Source organism: Colias philodice, chromosome 17, assembly GCF_061535455.1.
Source record: "Colias philodice isolate Cphi_HAF_F1 chromosome 17, ilColPhil1 Martin Lab GWU primary, whole genome shotgun sequence".
In the NCBI taxonomy this organism is placed as follows: domain Eukaryota; kingdom Metazoa; phylum Arthropoda; class Insecta; order Lepidoptera; family Pieridae; genus Colias; species Colias philodice.
This window is the reverse complement of record NC_143102.1, coordinates 10,181,265-10,202,715: the sequence shown is the minus strand read 5'-3', so window position 1 is coordinate 10,202,715 and position 21,451 is coordinate 10,181,265. Positions and strand designations below refer to the sequence as shown.

The 21,451-nt window shown below is 35.1% G+C and overlaps 1 protein-coding gene across 2 annotated transcripts in view; it reads right to left on the bottom strand.

Moving 5' to 3' along the window:
- Positions 1–21,451, bottom strand: part of tkv (serine/threonine receptor kinase thickveins) — a 102,060-nt gene that overhangs the window by 14,824 nt on the left and 65,785 nt on the right. The gene's annotated exons all lie outside the window — the stretch shown is intronic.

The following is a 21,451-nucleotide window of genomic DNA, read 5'->3' as shown; positions in this document are numbered from 1 at the left end:
GTTTGACTTTTAAAAACTTGCTCTATCTATCAGATAGCTACCCTGAAAATTTCATTTTATTATTCAGAAGGCTTCAATCGAAAAATTTAAATCTAAATGTGGTAAGTGCAAAAATTGAATTAACATGATGATCATTAAAACCAATAAATAGGTGTTTAATTACCAGAAATTTTTAAAATAACCCCGCTGTTGCTCAATGCAAGTGCGACATCACCGTAAAAAGTTGTCTTTTAAATGCCTGAATGCCCTTTTATCATTTTTAATGGATTCTTCTGCTACTATGAATTTCCGGGTTATTTCGTCCAAATTGTGGCATTCTCTCATGTAGCCGAGGTATTTTTAATATTCCCATTGAAACAAATCAATGGGGTTTAGGTCGAGGGACCGTGGAGGCCAGGCTTTAAGGCAGGCGTCACCGGCGCATGCGCAGGCTGCAACGACCAATCCATCTTTCAGGGTATCTTTGCCCTTTAGCCTGGCCTGCGCGGTCCCCGGACATAAACCCTATTGATTTTTTTCCGTGGGGATACTACAAAGACGAGAGACTGCCACAATTTGGACGAAATAACCCGGAAATTCATAGTAGCAGAAGAAACCATTAAAAATGATAAAAGGGCATTCAGACATTTAAAAGACAACTTTTTACGGTGATGTCGCACTTGCATTGAGCAACAGCGGGGTTATTTTAAAAATTTCTGGTAATTAAACACCTATTTATTGGTTTTAATGATCATCATGTTAATTCAATTTTTGCACTTACCACATTTAGATTTAAATTTTTCGATTGAAGCCTTCTGAATAATAAAATGAAATTTTCAGGGTAGCTATCTGATAGATAGAGCAAGTTTTTAAAAGTCAAACGGAAAACTTTTTTTATGTGATTTTGTTTTTTTACGGGCCCTTGAAGTGGTGAACATACTGGGTAATTTTATCTTTCTTGCCATTTAATTATTTTTTTTATTCCATTCAAAGATCTAACGATAGTAAATGTTACCATACTGAATTGGCCTATCTTTCAGCTTAGCACACAAAAAAAATCAAGCATCTTCCGCAATCATTGACGTCAGCATGAGTGAAAATATCATCGTACTCGGCGATAGGTGAAAAATTGAAAAAATCGTCATAACTCCGAAAATACGAAAAATCGCATAACATACATGGGGGTGATTCGGATAGCCCTCTAGGTCCTCTACCTCTCAGCTTCCGTTCATCACTACTTTTTGGTACACCCTGTATAATAAATCTGTAGAAGGGTCAATTCTGTACATTGAAAATATTGAAAAAATAAATAGCAGGGGGTGTTACTGGATCGATACCAAACCCAAATATGTGATTAAAAAAATTTTTGTCTGTCTGTCTGTCTGTATGTGAAGGCATCACGTGAAAACTAACGGTTCGATTTTGATGAAACTTGGTACAATTATACCTTATTATCCTGGGCATAAAATAGGATACTTTTTATCCCGGAAAAATATGTAGAAAAAAAATAAATCTTATTTTTTCTTAATTTTTACGCGCGGACGGAGTCGCGGGCGGAAGCTAGTATAGAAATAATAACTCTACTAGCAAGAGAAACTATCCGTAAAAACTAAAAACATAGGATTCCGTACTCCCACACGATGTATGTTCCAAACGTAACCCAACCCTAACCAACCAGTTTTATTTATTTCAAAATCAGATAGCATACCCATCATTGGAGAGATACGGGCGTTCGTTGATAACGCGGCTCGTTATCAGCCAGCTATACACACGTAAATAAACTTACGAAACATTGAACTCGTTGCTAAATATTTTCTTTTACTATAAATATCTAAGCGTATGTTATGTCCGGGTTTTGCTATCGTTGGTTTAAGAGCTTTGTAAAATAATTATATCCAGATAATTGAAAAGTAATTACATAATATAATATACTAGCGGTACGCCCCGGCTTCGCCCGTGGTACCTACATGTTTAAACTATCCTATCTCTCAAGTTGGATCGAACTGCACATGGTGTGCGAATTTTATTATAATCGGTTAAGTGGTTTAGGAGTCCATTGAGGACAAACATTGTGACACGAGATTTATATATGTTACCGGAAATGTATGAAATCAAGGAATTGTATACAATTCCTAGGAAATGTGTACAATTCCGATACCATTTAGGAAATGTATAAAATATTGTTTAAAAAACTATTTAATGCATGCATATCCTAGGAAATGTATAATCTTCCCAGGAATTGTATACAATTCCAATATCGTATTAGGAAATGTGTAAAGTAAATGCTTTCTGTAATAAAACACGTTGTTATTTTTTTATTATAGCTCTTATTGATACAATCGGGTAACAGTCATACCGTAAAATTGTAATAATATTATGTTCATATTATTATCTTACTAATTAACATTTTAAAAATCGTAGTTTTAAAAAACACGAACCTAACCTAACCCACCCCCTTATCCAGACCAAAAATTTCTGATTACGAATTATCGGCATAGTTACTACAAAATGCCGACCGTTTGTAAACGGCCAGATTATATACAATTAGCCTGCGACGTATCAATATCTTAAATGTTTTACCTTTTCCGATAGCTATTTAGGAAATGTATAGATTTCCTAGGAAATGTGTATAAAATAATTAATTTCACACATTTCCGTGCGATTTTAGGAATTGTATACATTTCCTAGGAATTGTATACAATGACGGATTACATACATTTCCGGTAACATATACATATATTAAGATGTTAATATAGAACGATGCAGCAAACTTGACAGTTGACACACATCATGAATATAAAAATTATAAGGCATAACTACTGAGATATACTATCTAGAAATCTAAGGGTGTTTGCCACCAATAATGTGCGAGGATGTGTAGTGAGGAATATGTTTGTAAAGAACCAATCATATCGCTTCATTTAGATTGAAGCGTTTCGCGTTTGAAGCGATAGATATGTACTATTGGTTATTTACAAACATGATGGAAAAGCACCGTAATGGTAGAGATCATTACATACAAATACATATTTTCAACGTATAAAAACTTACCACCATCATAAATTTATATAATAATTAAAGGAATAGGTATACAAGTTATAAAATAAATAAAATAAAAATAGTTTATTTCGTAACAATACATAAATACAAAACAAATTAGACACGACGATCGCCTCAACTAGGAACATTCCTGTGCTAGAGACGGTCGACGCCTTCCTCTCCAGACTTTGTTTAGTTAACTTATATACTAGTAGACAAGTTTAAAACGATTAATAAGATGAACGCTCTGTGATTTCTAACAAGTAACGATACGCGTAAATAATCTTTCATTAGCATAAAATATTTTATTGGTATTTAAACGAGTATGAAACATAACTATTCTAAAATTAGATTAGAATTTTTAGAATCTTCACCGCTGATTTATAGTATTAAATATTTTAATGTGAGATCACATTGTCCTAGTAGTATTATAAAATTAATTTTGTTTATTCACATGTGTGGCTCAATTCAGTCACACAAAAATATGATGCGGATAAAATGCGATGTAGCTTTAATCCCTCTTCTGAAGTGAGATGGTTTGCCTACAAAAACATAGATAGACGAACAGCAAGTAAAGAAAATAACATATTAAATATCCATTGCAATGTAGGTACTATACTTAAATCACATTAATAGTGTAGTAATGTATAGTACGTATAAATATATTATCTCATATTACTATAAATGGGAAAATAAAATAGAAGAAAATATCCTGGCTCATAAAAAAATAGCAGACACTTCAATCTCGCCAAGTACACACATATTTACAGAACTGTTATCTCCATAGTTACCTGCCGTGAGAATTATTATTACCTCACTTATCGGTTAACGACGGATTGAACCCGAGACTCTGTTTACATGCGAATGTATCACTATACCCTTATCGGCTTATATAATTTGCATATTATGTGCATGATGAAATGTGTGTGCTATTTTTAAGAGTGCGAAGATAAAAAATAATGAGATATAAACTTCAGTCTTGATCTTTATATTTTATCACGAATGTGAAGATGTCGAACTGCACCGGATTAATTTTGTTGATTTCATTTATTTTCTGTACTTAAAATTAAAACAGAAGAGATTTCACTGTTCGTTTGTTACAGTTTAACTTCAAAACTTGACAAAATTTAAATGATTGTGATTATAATTTATACCATTAGAAAGCTTCATGTTTGCCTAGTACTTATAAGTTATATTTTTTAACTCAAACAAAGCTGAGATGTACTGTATGTATTTCTAAATCGCAACATATACCTAAACCTTAATTTAATATGAGGATATACTATACAAGACAAATAAACAAATAAGAAATACTAAATAGTACACGTACAAAAATATTAACACAAAATTTTACCAACCAGATTATTTTTAGTTATCTGTCTTGACACAAAAAAAAACAATTATCTATTTGGATTTTTAGTGTCTAATTAAAACTTTATTGGCGCCTTAAATCTATTATTATCAATGGATTCAATTAATTTATCGTTAGCACGTACAGAACGCATGCCGAGCGTTTGTTATATTATTTTTTTTATAATATTATTCTTTCAACAGACCATTGACACGACATTCGTATACAAAACAATGTTTGGGGATCTTCCTAATAATATGTACATGAAAGTTAAATATAATTCTAACTCGTTCATTTATTAAAATTTAAGTTTTACAATTCGGAGGTTATTGCCGAATTACAGAACTTATAGAATAACTCTTCAAATCTGGAATCTAAATACTTTTAAAATGTTCGTTTTATGAATTTTTGTGAAAAATAAACTCTTTTTTTTTTTTTTTTTTACTCTAGATAGGGAAGCGCTTGACCACAATCTCGCCTGATGGAAAGCTAAGATGTGGTCTAAGATGGTACACGCTTCCCTAGTAGGTACCGGTTCACTCTTCGCTTGAAGTATGTATAATATTAGTACATAATATATAATGAAGGTAATTAGAGATTAAATGTGTTTTAATCGTTAAGGCTTAAGCTATATTTAATCGTTAAGGACGCTGTCACAAATCTGCGTTACTCAAATTTAGGTATCTAACGACGTAACTTTGTTCGCGGCAATATCACGCTCACGTAAACATAGCGCATTCCATTTTATAGACCATCTTCATACTTGATATTATTTTTAATTTTTGATATTATGTATTTTTATTGAAATTGATTCCAGAAGATTACTAGGAACTTTAAAAATTCATTTTGTTACTTTTATTAGTAGGTACGATCCTAATAAGTATGTTAGTATATTCAAACAACTTAAAAAAGTGTGACTATTTTACATCATTATTTCATTGAATAATAATCTATGAATTGTATACAATATCAAATCTTTTTAAGAAATGTAGAATTATTATCATACATATGATGTTACCGGCACTGTATTAAATCCGGCATTGTATACAATTCTTAGTAAATGTATGTTATTCCGAAAAATAGTCGGAATGAAATAAATTATAGGTATTCGTCACATAACACATTACCTAGGATACTCTTAAATCTGAACTTTTCCTACGTAGCAAACACATTTGCAAGTGTGGGTAGTTTTTGGGGTAGCTATTAACCAATATGAGGTCAAAACTAAAATCCAAGATGGCGCCGACGAAAATTTTACATCTTTTCGTCATGGGTGTCATTTTCAAGGTTTTGGAGTAGCTCTTAACAAATATGAGGTCAAAACTAAAATCCAAGATGGCGCCGACGAAAATTTGACTTTTTTCGTGATGGGTGTCATTTTCATGGTTTTTGGGGTAGCTATTAACGAATATGAGGTTAAAACCAAAATCCAAGATGGCGCCGACGAAAATTTGACATCTTTTCTTAATAATAAAGAAGTAAACTAAAATAAAATAACAAAGATTTTCGTCGGCGCCATCTTGGATTTTATTTTTGACCTCATATTGGTTAATAGCTACCCCAAAAACCATGAAAATGACACCCATGACGAAAAGATGTAAAATTTTCGTCGGCGCCATCTTGGATTTTAGTTTTGACCTCATATTAGTTAATAGCTACCCCAAAAACCATGAAAATGACACCCATGATGAAAAGATGTAAAATTTTCGTCGGCGCCATCTTGGATTTTATTTTTGACCTCATATTGGTTAATAGCTACCCCAAAAACCATGAAAATGACACCCATGACGAAAAGATGGCAAATTTTCGTCGGCGCCATTTTGGATTTAAGTTTTGTCAAATTGCTTTACCCCACCAATCCGTTCAACAACCCATAAAAAAAGAGGATCTCAGTCAACATAATTTTTAAAACATAATTTTAAATTACAAATAACTGGAATATGAAATTTATACAGTTTACTCTTATAAAGTATCAAATATTTCAAATCACGAAAACGACAGTATACGCACAATAATCTTTTTCTAATTCGATTTTATTTTTGGGACGAGGAGCGATACACCCGTCCTTCCAAGAGCGCTTCTGAGCGCGGTCTGACGACCCGCGAGAGCAAAATGTATGAAGAAATCGACAAGTATTTTTAATTTAGCTTATAATTGAAATAAAATTTTGATTTAGATACAAAAAAATTATCACAATCTATAAAGGACTATATATCCCTCAATAATTTATAGGTAAGAAGATAGATTAGGCTTTTAATTTTCTTAAAAGTGTACCGTTTTAGACCCCATTTTTTTGCATTTTATGCGATCATTGTGCTGGGAAAATCGTATTTCAGTGACAATTTTGTATGACGTCGTACAATTTTTATAAGATGATCGTAGAACTGAATATATTATCTTTAAATTAAGATATTACTTTGTTCTCACGTGTAAGTGCTTTGAGTTAAAATTGTACCGTAAAATAGCGGTTTTTGTTAAAAATCTGTTATAGCACCCTTAAACACATTTAGGCTTATAATATCAAAAATTTTTTATCGTGTTAAAAATATCTGTAAGACAATTATAATAAACCAGGGATTACCATAAATAGATTCTTATTTCTTATCATAATGTTTTTAAAGATAAAATCGATGACTGTGTGACAAGTAAAGCCGAATAATTTTGTTGTATAATTAAATCGATGAATGATAACTCATTGAGCATTTCTGTGAAACTATATTTTATTAATAAAAACGAAATCATATCTTGAGGAAATGCAATATCTGATACTGAAATTCCATTCGAATTCGCGGACTAGTAATATTATTTTACTACACAATTCAATCTAGATATTATAATGTAAGTATTATGAGTACCTATTGTTTAATTCAGAACGACTGAACCGAAGTTTGTGATATATCCGCCTCAGAGAGCGGAATTATAACTATAAATGCGAAAGTATGTTGTATTCTGTGGTTGTATTGTTCGACCGCCTCGTCGGCACAGTGGTTGACGCGTGAGCGTAACACCGAGGGGTCCTGGGTTCAATTCCCGGTGGAGACGAAGAAAAAAAAATGTCTTGGTCTGGTAGGACACAGAAGGCTGATCACCTACTTGTCCCTAAAGAAAATCGATCAGTGAAACAGATGTATAATGCATCTGCCCCTTACTCCACTAGGGGACATGGGACTTCACTTTGTTGTATTGTTGGTCTTTTTCACATCGTAACAGAGCAATTTTTTCGTATATTCCTTTTAAATTTACCTACTTTGAATACACAGAAGCCGCGGGCCACAGTATCTAATAAACCATTTAATAGATTATTTCAATACATCACTTCACGCGTACATAGACTCACATTACGAAACGTTACCAAATGCCAAACTGTTGACTCTCCCAGCTCGTCTTCATTGTGGCGATAACATTTTTCTCATAGCGAACTGCAATGCCGGTGGTCGCCGTGAATTATTATATATTATGTACATATGTACACGCTTTATTTATGGTTTTGTGACACGTGGATTAGGGTCACCACCCGTACATTGAAGAACTTTGGCTTGCCAATGTATTTACAAAAAAGAATTGGAAAAATGTGTTTTTTTTTGTATATAGATATGTGAAACTTTTTTTTTGTCTTTTTCTTATTATGCCCTGCTACAAACACGATTACATTTTTACAGTAAAATTTTATATAAATAGGTATCAAATTCTTCGATTTTAAATTTCAATATTATCTTTCTCGATAATAAATAAGGTTTTGTTATATACAGGGTAGGCAGCCCTACCATCGATATTATAATACATGGAAAAATTAATCACTTATGCAACAGCACTTAGGTCGGTTTTTATAAACGGACAACTGGCTTATTTGTCTGTTTTGTGTTCGTTAAGATTATAATTGATACTGGAATCGTTTGAGGAATGTTTTCTTGAGAACACTGAATTATTTATTGCGCGGATTGTTATACATTATTGTGATATGATATTGTCGTTATTATATAGGAGGAAGTTTATTCAAATCCATACTAATATTATAAATTCGAAAGTAACTCTGTCTGTCTGTTACTCAATCACGCCTAAACTACTGAACCAATTTTCATGAAATTTGGTATGGAGATATTTTGATACACGAGAAAGGACATAGGCTACTTTTTATCCCGGGAAAATGACACAATCCCGGAAATCCTACGGGAACGGGAACTATGCGGGTTTTTCTTTGACTGCGCGGGCGAAGCCGCGGGCGGAAACCTAGTTAATTATATTGGATTAAACGATACGTTGAGAAATATATCAATTATCAGGAAAAGAGAGACATAGCAGACTTTACATTAAATTCTGATTTCTCATATAATGATATTTAATAGCTATATGCATTTCCAACACGATTTTTTTTTATAATTTGTCGCCAGATAGTTATTACATATCTATACAAATATTATAAAGAGGAAAGGTTTGATTTTTTGTTTGTTTGTTTGTTTGTATGAATTGAATAGGCTCCGAAACTACTTGGCAGATTTGAAAAATTCTTTCACTGTTGGAAAGCTACATCATTTCTGAGTGACATAGGCTAGGTTTTATCCCGGAAATCCCACGGGAACGGGAACTATGCGGGTTTTTTTTTGAAAACGCGGGCGAAGCCGCAGGCGGAAAGCTAGTTGAATTATAATGGATTGACTGCGTTCAAATTTAAATTCACATCCCACTAACTTTAAAACGAATAAAAATAACCATGCTCCAAAATTAAATTGACAAAAAATTAACATCTAATCTAGCATTCGAATAAATAACCTCCAAATCTAGCGATCAACATAATATTATAACGCTATTAACCGTCCAATATGGCGCGAGTTCATTTGTTACATTAATGCACAACATATTAAAACCACGCCATTAACCGTTGACCTGCGCGAGCGCAATTTATCGAAAGCCCTCAGGCTGTGTGTGGACGCAACTTTCACGGGCGTAGGCGGCTGTGCTTTACCGTACCATTAGCTTTACTTCAAGCAAAACTACACCCAACTCAATACACAATAAGACATAAATTTCCTTGTCACAAATACAGATATGGATCCTAATAATCGTGTATGCTAATATATCCTCTATTATGCAGATTATAAGTCGGATAATTGTTCGATAACAAATCGCCCACTGAATCCAGTATTGCGTTAGGGTCGCTCGGATATGTCACTACAGATGCAGAGCTGGTACATACATAGGTCTCGTGGAAATGCTAATTTGATATTAATATACAAGATTAATTAATAATTATGTTTTTTTTCTGTTTCACAATAAAGATCATTATGAATTTTCTAATAAAATTACTCATCTGTGGTTGAAGAAAAAAGTGTTATTGACTGGAGTCATGTGTTCAAAGCATGATTATGGGTATATTAATAATTTTTAAATTAAACTTTATTATTCACTATTCCCTATATGCTTTTGCGGTCGAACTGGGTTAAAACCTGAAAACTACAGAAAAATGTATCTTACCCTATTGGTAATACAATTTTCCCAACCTAATTCAGTTACCAAACTTTTAGGTCATTTTTTGCCACCAAATCCACCACCCAAGCGACTCATTTTTTATCACTTAACCTAGCAAATATCCACCGTCACACCCGTGTACATATTTAGCCATACACATGCGCGTGCGACGCCTACACGCGATTTGTTCGACATCGCTTGACACCTTAATGCATGTCAAACGGGACATGGTGTATGGGCGTTGTGATTTGATTCGAGACAAAAAATGTCGTTAATATGACGTGATAATGGACACAATAATTCTGAGTAAAGGTAAACTAACAACTAGCAATCAATACTTAGTAAACAACAATTGACTTCAAGGTTTTCTTTTGAATCAAACTGTGAAAGTAATAACTACTCACTTTGTTATTATAAACACTTATTTTATTAACGTTGAAATAGAGAACTTCATTCTGTCTAAAGCCAATCAACTAGTATAATAAAGTTACAATGACAAGATGACAAAGATTTCCCTCCACAGTCTAAAGTTTCACTGTTCAATTAGGAAATTTGAGAACCATAAAAACAAACGTATCTTTAAACGAAGATAAAATGGATGTGTAATTGACAATTTAAATGCAAATACCGTTGCTGATGTCAGCCAACAACCTACAGCGATGTACGGACTTACCTACCTAATAATGCTCTAAACACGTAACTGTTGTAATCGATTTGATAATGAATTTATCAAGCCATTGTTTCATCACCGGGCTTATCTATCAACTGCGCAGCGAACGAGATCCGATCAACAAAATATATCAAAATATTGTAAATATGTGAATCATGTACTTTTCGAAGAAGATGACGCTGCTAAACGCAATAAATTAGGCGGAGATCTAATTTATTGCCTTAAACAGCATCTTCATCATTATATTCGAGTTCTTATAATTGCAGTAATGCATGAATAAGTAATTAGTGAACAAATAATACTAATTTATATTTTCTGATCGAAAATTGACACGATTTAATTAAATCAATACAAAATAGCAAAATACTTCAACTCCACTCCAGTACTCCTTTGCGTACCCTATAAGCTTTTGTCTAGGCAAAAAAACGCTTGCCAGTACAACACCACGACGACTGCTTGCAGAGTCTCGTCGATGCGCATGTTTGAGTGAGCCATTTCACCGTATTGCAGATAGTTTCCGAACTGTTCAGTGTTCATATTCTATTTACTGTGTTCACTCACCTATCACCAACACCCTTGCAAACTCACTACGATCACTATCCGCACGCGTGATGTCGATGCACCAGCTCGCTATCAGATATCACAGACACCTCTCAGCCGATAGCGGCCGCGCCCCTCTCATTAAGATTACGGCTGCTTAGATAACGCTACTGCGCAGTTCCACTGTTTCAGGGTTGACGGGTATGGGAGATAAGGTGGCGACAATTTATGATGGAAATTTAAAGCTTGTTCAAATTTGAGAGGATAATATCTACGTAATCTATTTAACTGGGATGAGTAAGCTTTGGTAATACGGAATTACAAACAAGACCATTTTAGTTCAAATGAAAGATGGGTGGATAGTCTTCAGAGGCTAACAAATTAACAATGCTCTTCATTTAATTGTTTTTATCTGGAATCGGCAATTATCATTTCATATGATAATGCAAAAAAAATATTAATAGATACAAATTTAATATCGTCTATTTTTAACAAAAACGCCATTCAAGTACTGTTAGATCTTAGACGAAACAATGTTAACCATAACATATTATAATGACACAGACAGTAAAGTCCAACTAAGATTATAAGATATTATTATTGATAGTTCTTGGTTTATTAAAAACGCGTTAGCATATAATTAATTAAAATTCGAGGTTACCAAAATTCTTTACTACACCACCCAAACTAAACATCCCCGGCGCTTCGAGCATTATCATCACAGATAGTATAATACTATACTATTGTTATTAAGATCACGAACCTGACATATTGGCAATTAATTATTATTTGCCAACTTTATTATGAATAGATCTACAGCATACAAATTCACGCGTATCACAAATTCGCGATGGGCATGCGCACGCGCCGTTTAATGGCGGACGTAATAAATTCATGTCATCGTATCGCCGCTGCTGGAAGTTTTGTCAACAACATTGTCTTTGCCGTTTGCTTTGGGCTTATCGTACGTGTAAATTCTAGTGTTAACATGGGCGATAATTTTAAACTTTTCTACATTATAAGACTGGCATGGCATGTTTGGGTTAAAAACTTTGGAGCATCCACGCAGAGTCGTTAGGTATGTAAGCGTAAAATTAAAGAATATAATATGTGATATGCAAGATTTATTTCGTCACGAGTCGTTATTTTAATAGATTAGTGATAATAGTAGTAGTAATTTATGTTGTCGTCCGCTCCATAAATTAACATCTTCACTCAGGAATAGAAAAATTCATTCACGACATGCTCATTAAGTTAATTTTTAAAACACTTTACTAAAACAGGTCCGAAACAAGCTCTTCTACGAGCGATCGAAACATAAAACCACAAAAGAACAGCTGTTTATCCGACATTAATAAAAACTAAACCAATTGGAAATTTGATATTTTCAAGACCGCTCGAATTACACTATCGAATTTGAGGCAATAAAAATCGTATGATCATTAGTTTCCATTCGGTTTTACATCGCCACCCACTGGGAATGCACCGCTGGGTTCATGCGACAGGCGACGAGTCAGTGGCCAAGAAAAATCCTACAGAAAAGACTTAGTTTATACAGAATTTTTCTACAATCTATTATTACACTCGCAATTTTCCATGGTATCTGAAACTTTTAACATTTTGGATATATACAATACATATAGGAAATTAGAAGAGACGAAAAGATACTCAATACTTCTTCAACTACCACCATACTTAGCAATGACAATAGACTCAATCCATACTAATATTATAAATGCGAAAGTAACTCTGTCTGTCTGTCTGTTACTCAATCACGCCTAAACTACTGAACCAATATTCATGAAATTTGGTATGGAGATATTTTGATACCCGAGAAAGGACATAGGCTACTTTTTATCCCGGGAAAATGACGCAATCCCGGAAATCCCACGGGAACTATGCGGGTTTTTCTTTGACTGCGCGGGCGAAGCCGCGGGTGGAAACCTAGTAGTCTATAAACACACTTCCAAAATATCAAGCGTTATATCCAGCCTTCAATCTTTCCGACGAAAGTCTAATTTCCCAACGAATCCTCTTACTTCAAAGCATTACGTCACAGTTCACTAGTCGATGATAATTAAATCCACCGCCAACGCCAACTTTTCCCACTATCCTATGGATCTAAAATTGCGATACGGGACCGGCCCACGCGCGGCGAGAGGTCACACGCCTACAGTACATGGTACTGCGTTATGTCATAAGTAACAGATGCATACGTTTTGTTTTGATTGTTATTTTACTTATCATTTTGCTACATAATTTGTTAGGAGCTTCGATGACAAGGCGTAAGGATAAAGCAATCATTTTGAGCCTTAGCGGAAATGCGCAAAGTACCAGTATTTTCCAATATAACGTATAAAGCACATTGTTTTCGTTTTCAACTCATATTATTATATTCAGGAGTAAGTTTTTCTAATTCTAATTATTATTTTCGGATGTTGCCGCCATTTCTAAGACTTGCTTGCATACTTCATTGCAATACTTCAACGATACCTCAATGAAAACTATCAAGTACATTTTCAATAAGTCAACCTCTAAATTCTAAGCCACAAGCTACATAACATTTGCAAGGGTGATTACTGATTACATACATGACTGTTCACGCATTAACTCGCGGGGGAGGCAAGTACTTCGTTCTCTGTACTCTATAGATAGACTATAGAGTATACTGTATAGAGGAAAACTATACAAATGACTGAAACCTTACTATTTAAGAGCATTTCAACATTCCATGCCAATTAAGCTTTGCACTGAGCTACGCTTTGTTGTTTTTCGATATCACTTGAACGGCTTGTAATGGTATTAGTGGTGAATATTTTAAATTCCGTATCATTTTGATTTTCCGATTCATTTATTTAGCATGACTTACTTATGTTGACGACATAGTTAGAAAAATATTTTCTCGTAATGTATGAATTTGTATTTGATGAGTCGACTGGTTTATTTAATTTAAAATTATTTTTAAAATTTTATTGTTCTGCTCTTTGATCACGTTTTTTTAAACAATACAAATCCACTTTCCATACCTAAATTTAAACTTCACAACCCGATCCGAAATCGACCATTGTCTCACTTTACAACACTATAGAAGCCGCCAAAAACCATAAACCACATATCTCGAAAACAATAAAACTTTAGAAAGGTAATCTATTAAAGTAAAAGGCCCGTATGAGGAAATTCCGATGGTCGCGTGCCGGGTCATAGGTGGGCGACACAACCGCCGTTCGAGCATAAAATAATAATAATCAACCTCCGCACATAGTCCGATCGTTTAGGACGCGGTGTCGACTGTCGAAATTCTTTGGAATTTTTGTTAAGGTGCGGTTATACCTACGATTTTCATTCTAAGGGTGCACTCACACACATCAGTCACCGTCACGGCACGTCACCGGACAGGATTAAAAAAAAATATGTATCAATAGTTCTAGTATGACTCTGTTCCCACACGACAGTCGCCGGCACGAAATCTATCAGTGACGTCACCGGTCAGGCACGTCAAATAATCTTTCCATACATGTATCATACTTTTATCCCCACTCACCCGGTGCCGTCACGTCTCAGTTCAGTCAGCGTCGTGCTACCGTCAATAATTGCTACATGTTCTCTAGCGTGACACACGTCTAATCACTGACTAACCTGATGTATGTGTTCAATGATTCAGTCAAACCGGCGACGTGACTGACGGACAACATGACGGTGACTGGTGTTTGTGGATACGTACACAAACCGTCACCGATCAGTCATCGGTGACTTGACGGTGACTGATGTGTGTGAGTGCACCCTAAGGGTGCACTCACACACATCAGTCACCGTCACGGCACGTCACCGGACAGGATTAAAAAAAAATATGTATCAATAGTTCTAGTATGACTCTGTTCCCACACGACAGTCGCCGGCACGAAATCTATCAGTGACGTCACCGGTCAGGCACGTCAAATAATCTTTCCATACATGTATCATACTTTTATCCCCACTCACCCGGTGCCGTCACGTCTCAGTTCAGTCAGCGTCGTGCTACCGTCAATAATTGCTACATGTTCTCTAGCGTGACACACGTCTAATCACTGACTAACCTGATGTATGTGTTCAATGATTCAGTCAAACCGGCGACGTGACTGACGGACAACATGACGGTGACTGGTGTTTGTGGATACGTACACAAACCGTCACCGATCAGTCATCGGTGCCGTGACGGTGACTGATGTGTGTGAGTGCACCCTAAATCAAACAATACGCCGAAACTTCTATATTATTTGAAACAAAATATTTACACTAGACAATATTCTTTATAATTTGATACGTATGCAAAATTTTATTTTTACAAAATAATGTGATTAATTTGTAAGTCCAAAGCGGACAAAAATGTGACTTTGACAACCTAAAATACAATTTACTATATTGAGCTACAACAGCTTTAATTTTATAAATCTTTGTTGTTTTTTCGAATAAAATTCTTGCTGCTGGCAGCAGTGCTTTGCTGTCCATAATCATTCAAATTCATTTATAAGCCAGTTAACAACTTTAATACAATGATGATAAAAAAAAATTATTTACTACGCTAACGCTTGAACTCATCTTCGCCTTAACAGTTCTAATGGGTTCACTCTTCCCTTATCTACGGAAGGTATATTTTAATTAGACGATTGAGCAATGCTATGAATTGAAATGAAGCTTACAAATTTACTTGTTTAATTCTTTATTTTGTAACACGTAGCTTTTCGTTTTACATTGAAAGCATTACGAAATAACTTGATGGATATTAATATCACTCGGTACGCTACCTTGAAATACTTCAATTATATCAATTGTAACTATTTAACAGTTTATTATTTTATTTTTATTACCGTTTTGTCATTAAGACATTCCATTCAAAATTAATTTGAAATTCACCAAACTTTATATATCTATATGCTTATAGAAATTCCCTTAATTATATAGGTGCGTCAACACAGCATCATCATTAGGTGACAACAGATAATAAATAATCAATTACACCAATAATGTATCTTTACGAGCGCATGCGCAGACGACACGCTGCTACTAACGGTCCCTCGAAAGGTCTTGTTAATATTGACCCTGACAAACATTTTTATTGGATTCCAGTAACGATGCAAGATTAGCATTTCCACGGGCCCTTACCGTCACAAACATGTTAATAAGTATGCATAGGTACTAGCTTGTAGTTATATGCCTCATTTAGAATGCAAATTATAATTTACTACTAACTACTAATGATAATACCATTATAATGTGATCTTTGAAATGTATGACAACTAGTAGATTATAGAGACCAACCTATATGCATATGACCCGAACAAATTTTGTGCGATGTGTATTTAAATCGATTAATGTATGCGATATTGATGCATAATTTAATATTTAAACATTAACATATTGCAACACCAAAATAAACTAACTTTTTATCAGAGCATAGTAAAGTTACATTTGGAATAAATGAAAATGTTCATTAAAAAAACAATACACGATAAAAACGGAGTAAACCTACTTACAAACTATACAAGAAAGAAAGATAACTTATTTTTAGATTTATTTATAAACTAGAAAAACGACACGAAAAGCATAAAACCGTTCAAGATATTATTGCATTAATAACCCCGAATTCGCAAATGAGTCAGAATTCAGAAAGCATCGCGTGAAAGGTGAGCCGTTGTCCAAAATCGCGTCCAAATATGGTAATTTTAAGAGTTTAATATATTGGGCGCCATCAGACACCTGTTAAGTGAAAATATTAGTTGCGAAATGGAGAAAAAAAAGCTCCAGTCTCGAGAACCGGTTGTCGTTTAATTGAGCCGGAGATCTCGCCAAGTTTTCAACTAATTTGGTAGTGGTTTACGAAACACGAAGAAATACAAGGGGGCTATAAATGGCGCTGGCGCAAGGAATGTAGATTGTTGGGATATTTTTATTGGGTTCAATCGTAATAAAGTGGAAGTCGGATTATCTAATGCGGGTAGGCGGAAAGGTTAATGTGGTCATGTTACGCGCTTAAATTCAAAACTAAGTTCAAGCGCCATAAAATCGAAACTGCCTACCTACTACATAAATAAATAATTTATTGATTTGAAACTAAATTATGCACATTGTGTTAGCAATACATATTAATGAAATCGCGTCCCCATAATCGTTTATGGCAGGACAATAATGAGTACCCAAATAAAAGTCATCTTATGACCTTCCGCCAAGCCACACAAACTTCAGCATTTCAAGACCAGCCAACGGGTTCGTCGCCAGGTTATCGATTTTCTTTCTCAAGACCAGTTAGTAGTTAGTACCCATCAATTACCCAACACCTAACCTCCGTCAAAAAAGCGCATGAATCACGCCAACACGCAAACCGGTACGTCTACGTTACGTCGACCCCAATCGTCTCTATAGATGAATGGAGATGGCGAAGCACTGCTGAGACCATTGACGACATAGCTTATAACGGTGTACTTGCATGTCATTATGTTCGCCGTTCATTGATAAAAAGCTCGTCTTTATTTAACATGGTTACGACTTCCGCGATTCCACACCTGACTAGTGACCATATATTAAAGTTTAATTAGTATATGGTACACCTTGTGAGAACTAAGTCAAAATTTGGATTTTGTGAATGGCATTATTAATTGCTGTGTGAACGATACGGATGTCATCCATTTGCGTTTATTAGACGTCTTATATAATACGCAAAAATTATGACAGTAATGTAAATAATATTTAAATTTGTATTTTAAAAACTGTCAATATAAATTGGCAACATTTTGCATTTTAAGCACTTATTAATAACAAAATTCATGTTTAATAATCTTATGTTATTATTAAAAATTACAAGTTAAGTTACATTCATAAATTTGGACACTTCTAGTATAAATTTGACATATCCTAAACATACATGACCATCTATTACAATAACTATGAACAGTTCTCCATAGATAGAGTCGTAGGCAATCACCTCGTAGCGACGGCGTCGTCTACCGGATACCCTTGTCATCCAGATCTACACAACACAATTATAGCAATGGTACCGATACCAGCTGCAGCTCACGCCTGTCTGGACATCTTAGATTCATTTGTCAATAACAGATAAGTGATCGAGACTATTTTGTAATTTGTACTGATCATATTACACCTCTCACGTATTAGCTGTAAGGTTGGATATTAAATGGACATGAAAAAGAATGTAGATTCCATTATTTATGTACTTATCGAGATTTCTGAAATAAACCTCTTTTGTAAGAACATTAGAACTATCACTGAAGTACTGAACAAAATATAGATCTTCTTATATATAAAAATGAATCGCAAAATGTGTTGGTAAGCGCATAACTCGAGAACGGCTGAACCGATTTCGATAATTCTTTTTTTATTATATTCCTTGAAGTACGAGGATGGTTTTTATGTAGAGAAAACGTAAATATGTACCACGGACGAAGCCGGGGCGGACCGCTAGTATAGAATACAATCGATATGAAATTACTTTACTAGCTGAATGTAGTAACATTTATGGTAAGATTCTTTAAAATAATAAGATTAAATTGTAATGAAGACACAACATTATGTTTTAGGTCATTTCAGATATCTTAAGCCTTGTTTCCACTTGAGCATGCTCAGGCGAATGAGCGGCTCATTTGGCCGAGCCGCTCAAGTGGAGACGCCTGAGCATGCCCGGGCCGCGCGTGCTCAGGCGTCTCCACTTGAGCGGCTCGGCCAGATGAGCCGCTCATTCGCCTGAGCATGCTCAAGTGGAAACAAGGCTTAAGACGAGTGAACGTACAAGCTTTTCGTATTCACGTCTACCATAACCAATTATAGATTCCAGTTTTACACCTAGACCATCCAAAACCAAAACTAGTTCTGCACACAACCTGCACCGCATCCGGTACAAATTTCGACAAGACGCGTCTGTGGGAGCGCCTCCATTCACAGTTCCCGACGAAACCAGTTTGATTTCGCGATGTAACAGCGGATATTAAATCAGTCGTCTATAACTGATTGATGAGTGATTAGACGTGTGATCGATGTACGATTTATACGACGGCTGCGGTCATTAAATTAGCTGCTATAGATAGATAGATATGATCAATGAGCCCGCGAACCGTGTTCACGTTGCTGGGAACCGAACCGCCGATTTGCGGCACTATTGCTCGACAGGTTCGAGATGAGAAATTTGTATCGAAATCAATCGTCTGGTTTTTATTGGGTGCAGTTTTAATGAGATACATTTATTCAAAGGCCACTGGTACGGTTGGTTAATATGAGCACAACGAAAGACTTAAAGAGGATTTAAAATCATACATTTCGCGCTCTTTAAAATCCAAAAAGTAAACATACATAGTTGTATTGATGACTTTTGGAAACATAACCTTTGTTTACATACATTGAATTGCCTTTACAATTTACATGCCTGTCTACCTACATACTCGTTCAATAAATGATTTTTATTATTTTTTTTTTGTATTTCCTCACCTTCCCCATAAACTCTCACAAACCCAAACTGATCAGATTCTAACACCGTACAGAGTAATGTGCTGGGTTCGTAGTTTGTACCCAGCATTACTACGACAACATCTAGTTAGTAAGACACTATCTATGTGACGTCAATGTCGAGCGTCGTCCACTGTCCATCAGTACGCGTCGCACGCAACAATCATAAAGGCCCTTCCAGACTCACGCCGAGAACACCCGAGAACACCCGAGAAGCGTGAATGTGAACAGTTTCTCGCCTTCTCGTTCTCGTTCTCGCCTGTTCTCCGATCGTTGTCGGTTTTTTTGCCCGCTTCAAAGGGTTTCTCGGGCGTGAACCGAGAACAGTACTACATTCTCGTTTTGTCTCAGTTGTAACCAAGGCGCCGTCAGAGAGTGACGTACATGTATTGTTAATTTTGTCTTTAAATATCTTACGCGTCAACCATGTGGACCAACGAATTATCCTTATCTATAATATATAATTAGTTATCCTAATCCTTTTTTTTGTTTTATTTTTGGCTAAAACATAATGAAAGTACGCAATGGCACATAAAGTCAATCCTGCTGCCGTCTCCGTAGCGTCGTCCATATCGGTTGGGAGCGAGATGACTAATGAGAACATTTGAGAATGTGAATACTTTCTTGTTCTCGGCGAAAAGTCTTGGCGAGACTTCTCGCCGAGACTTCTCGCGTGAGTCTGGAGGTGCTATAACATAAATACCGGCGCATCTCGCATGGCTTCGTTCAACAATTGCAAGTGTATCAAGCGAGCTATGACACGTCACATAATTCTATTGCTACTGTTTTTAAATAGTAATTGGCTATTTGAGAGATTGTATCTTCTGATTTATTATTGATCACTTAACAATATTTGAGCTGAATGTATATCGAGATAATATTAAGAATCGATGTTTGTAAAATGTACATGTGTATAATAGTCTCTTTTAAGATAACATTATATTAGGATCTGATGCTCATATTATTTTTAAATTGACGCCAAAACGAATGAAAACCCATTCACTTTAACATTCGCTTTAAGACTTGAGACCTCTCTTCGTCTATCGTAACTCGTAAGCGTAAGTTCAATTACATATAAAACAAACAAGACCAATCTAACCTCGCAGGTCATGAAGCGAATGCATCAGCTCGCTCGTGCAGTATTAAGTCACAAGTAATAACTCATAACATCACGTGAGCTACATCATTCGCGTAGTAATGGCTGAATTTCACCCGCACAAACACAAACATACGCCATACACACACACATGCGTCATACATATTACATACATACACACGCGCTGCGCATACGCACGCGTGCGTCTGTGTGCGTTTCCGGTCGCATCTGTGACTGATCGAGTCCGATGTCCAGTGTACTACTCATCAGATAGGCTAATAACAACCTTATATCTATTGACGTAGAGATTATTTTCAATCGACGTGTAATTCGATGCACTAAATAGTAAAGAGTTATGGAATAAAATATTTAAACCGGGTAGAAACGCATTTGCATAATGACTTAATTACAAAGTGATCCCGGATTACTTAATGAAATAACTGCAGTTTATGACGGACACCTGATCGTTCTCATGAGGTGATTGAATCCATGCTTAGAGTTGAAATCTAATTAGGGGAATATGTACTTGTATGTACGACTGTAACGGGAAATAAAAAAAAATAAAAACATTTTGTAAAATAATCTTACAAATGCTTTTTATTTGATCTTATAGGATAAGTAAAATAAAATATTCTTTCCATGGTGTATCTAATTTTCCAAACCTCAAGTCAAAACATAAATTATTGTACAAAAATCAAATCAAAGACAAAAATTATTGTACAAAACATCGCGATCGCTAGTACCTACCATACAATTTATTAGAAGTAACAAACATTCCTGTGACAAAGATATTTTCAGAATATCGCGATACAGACGTCTGGTCGTG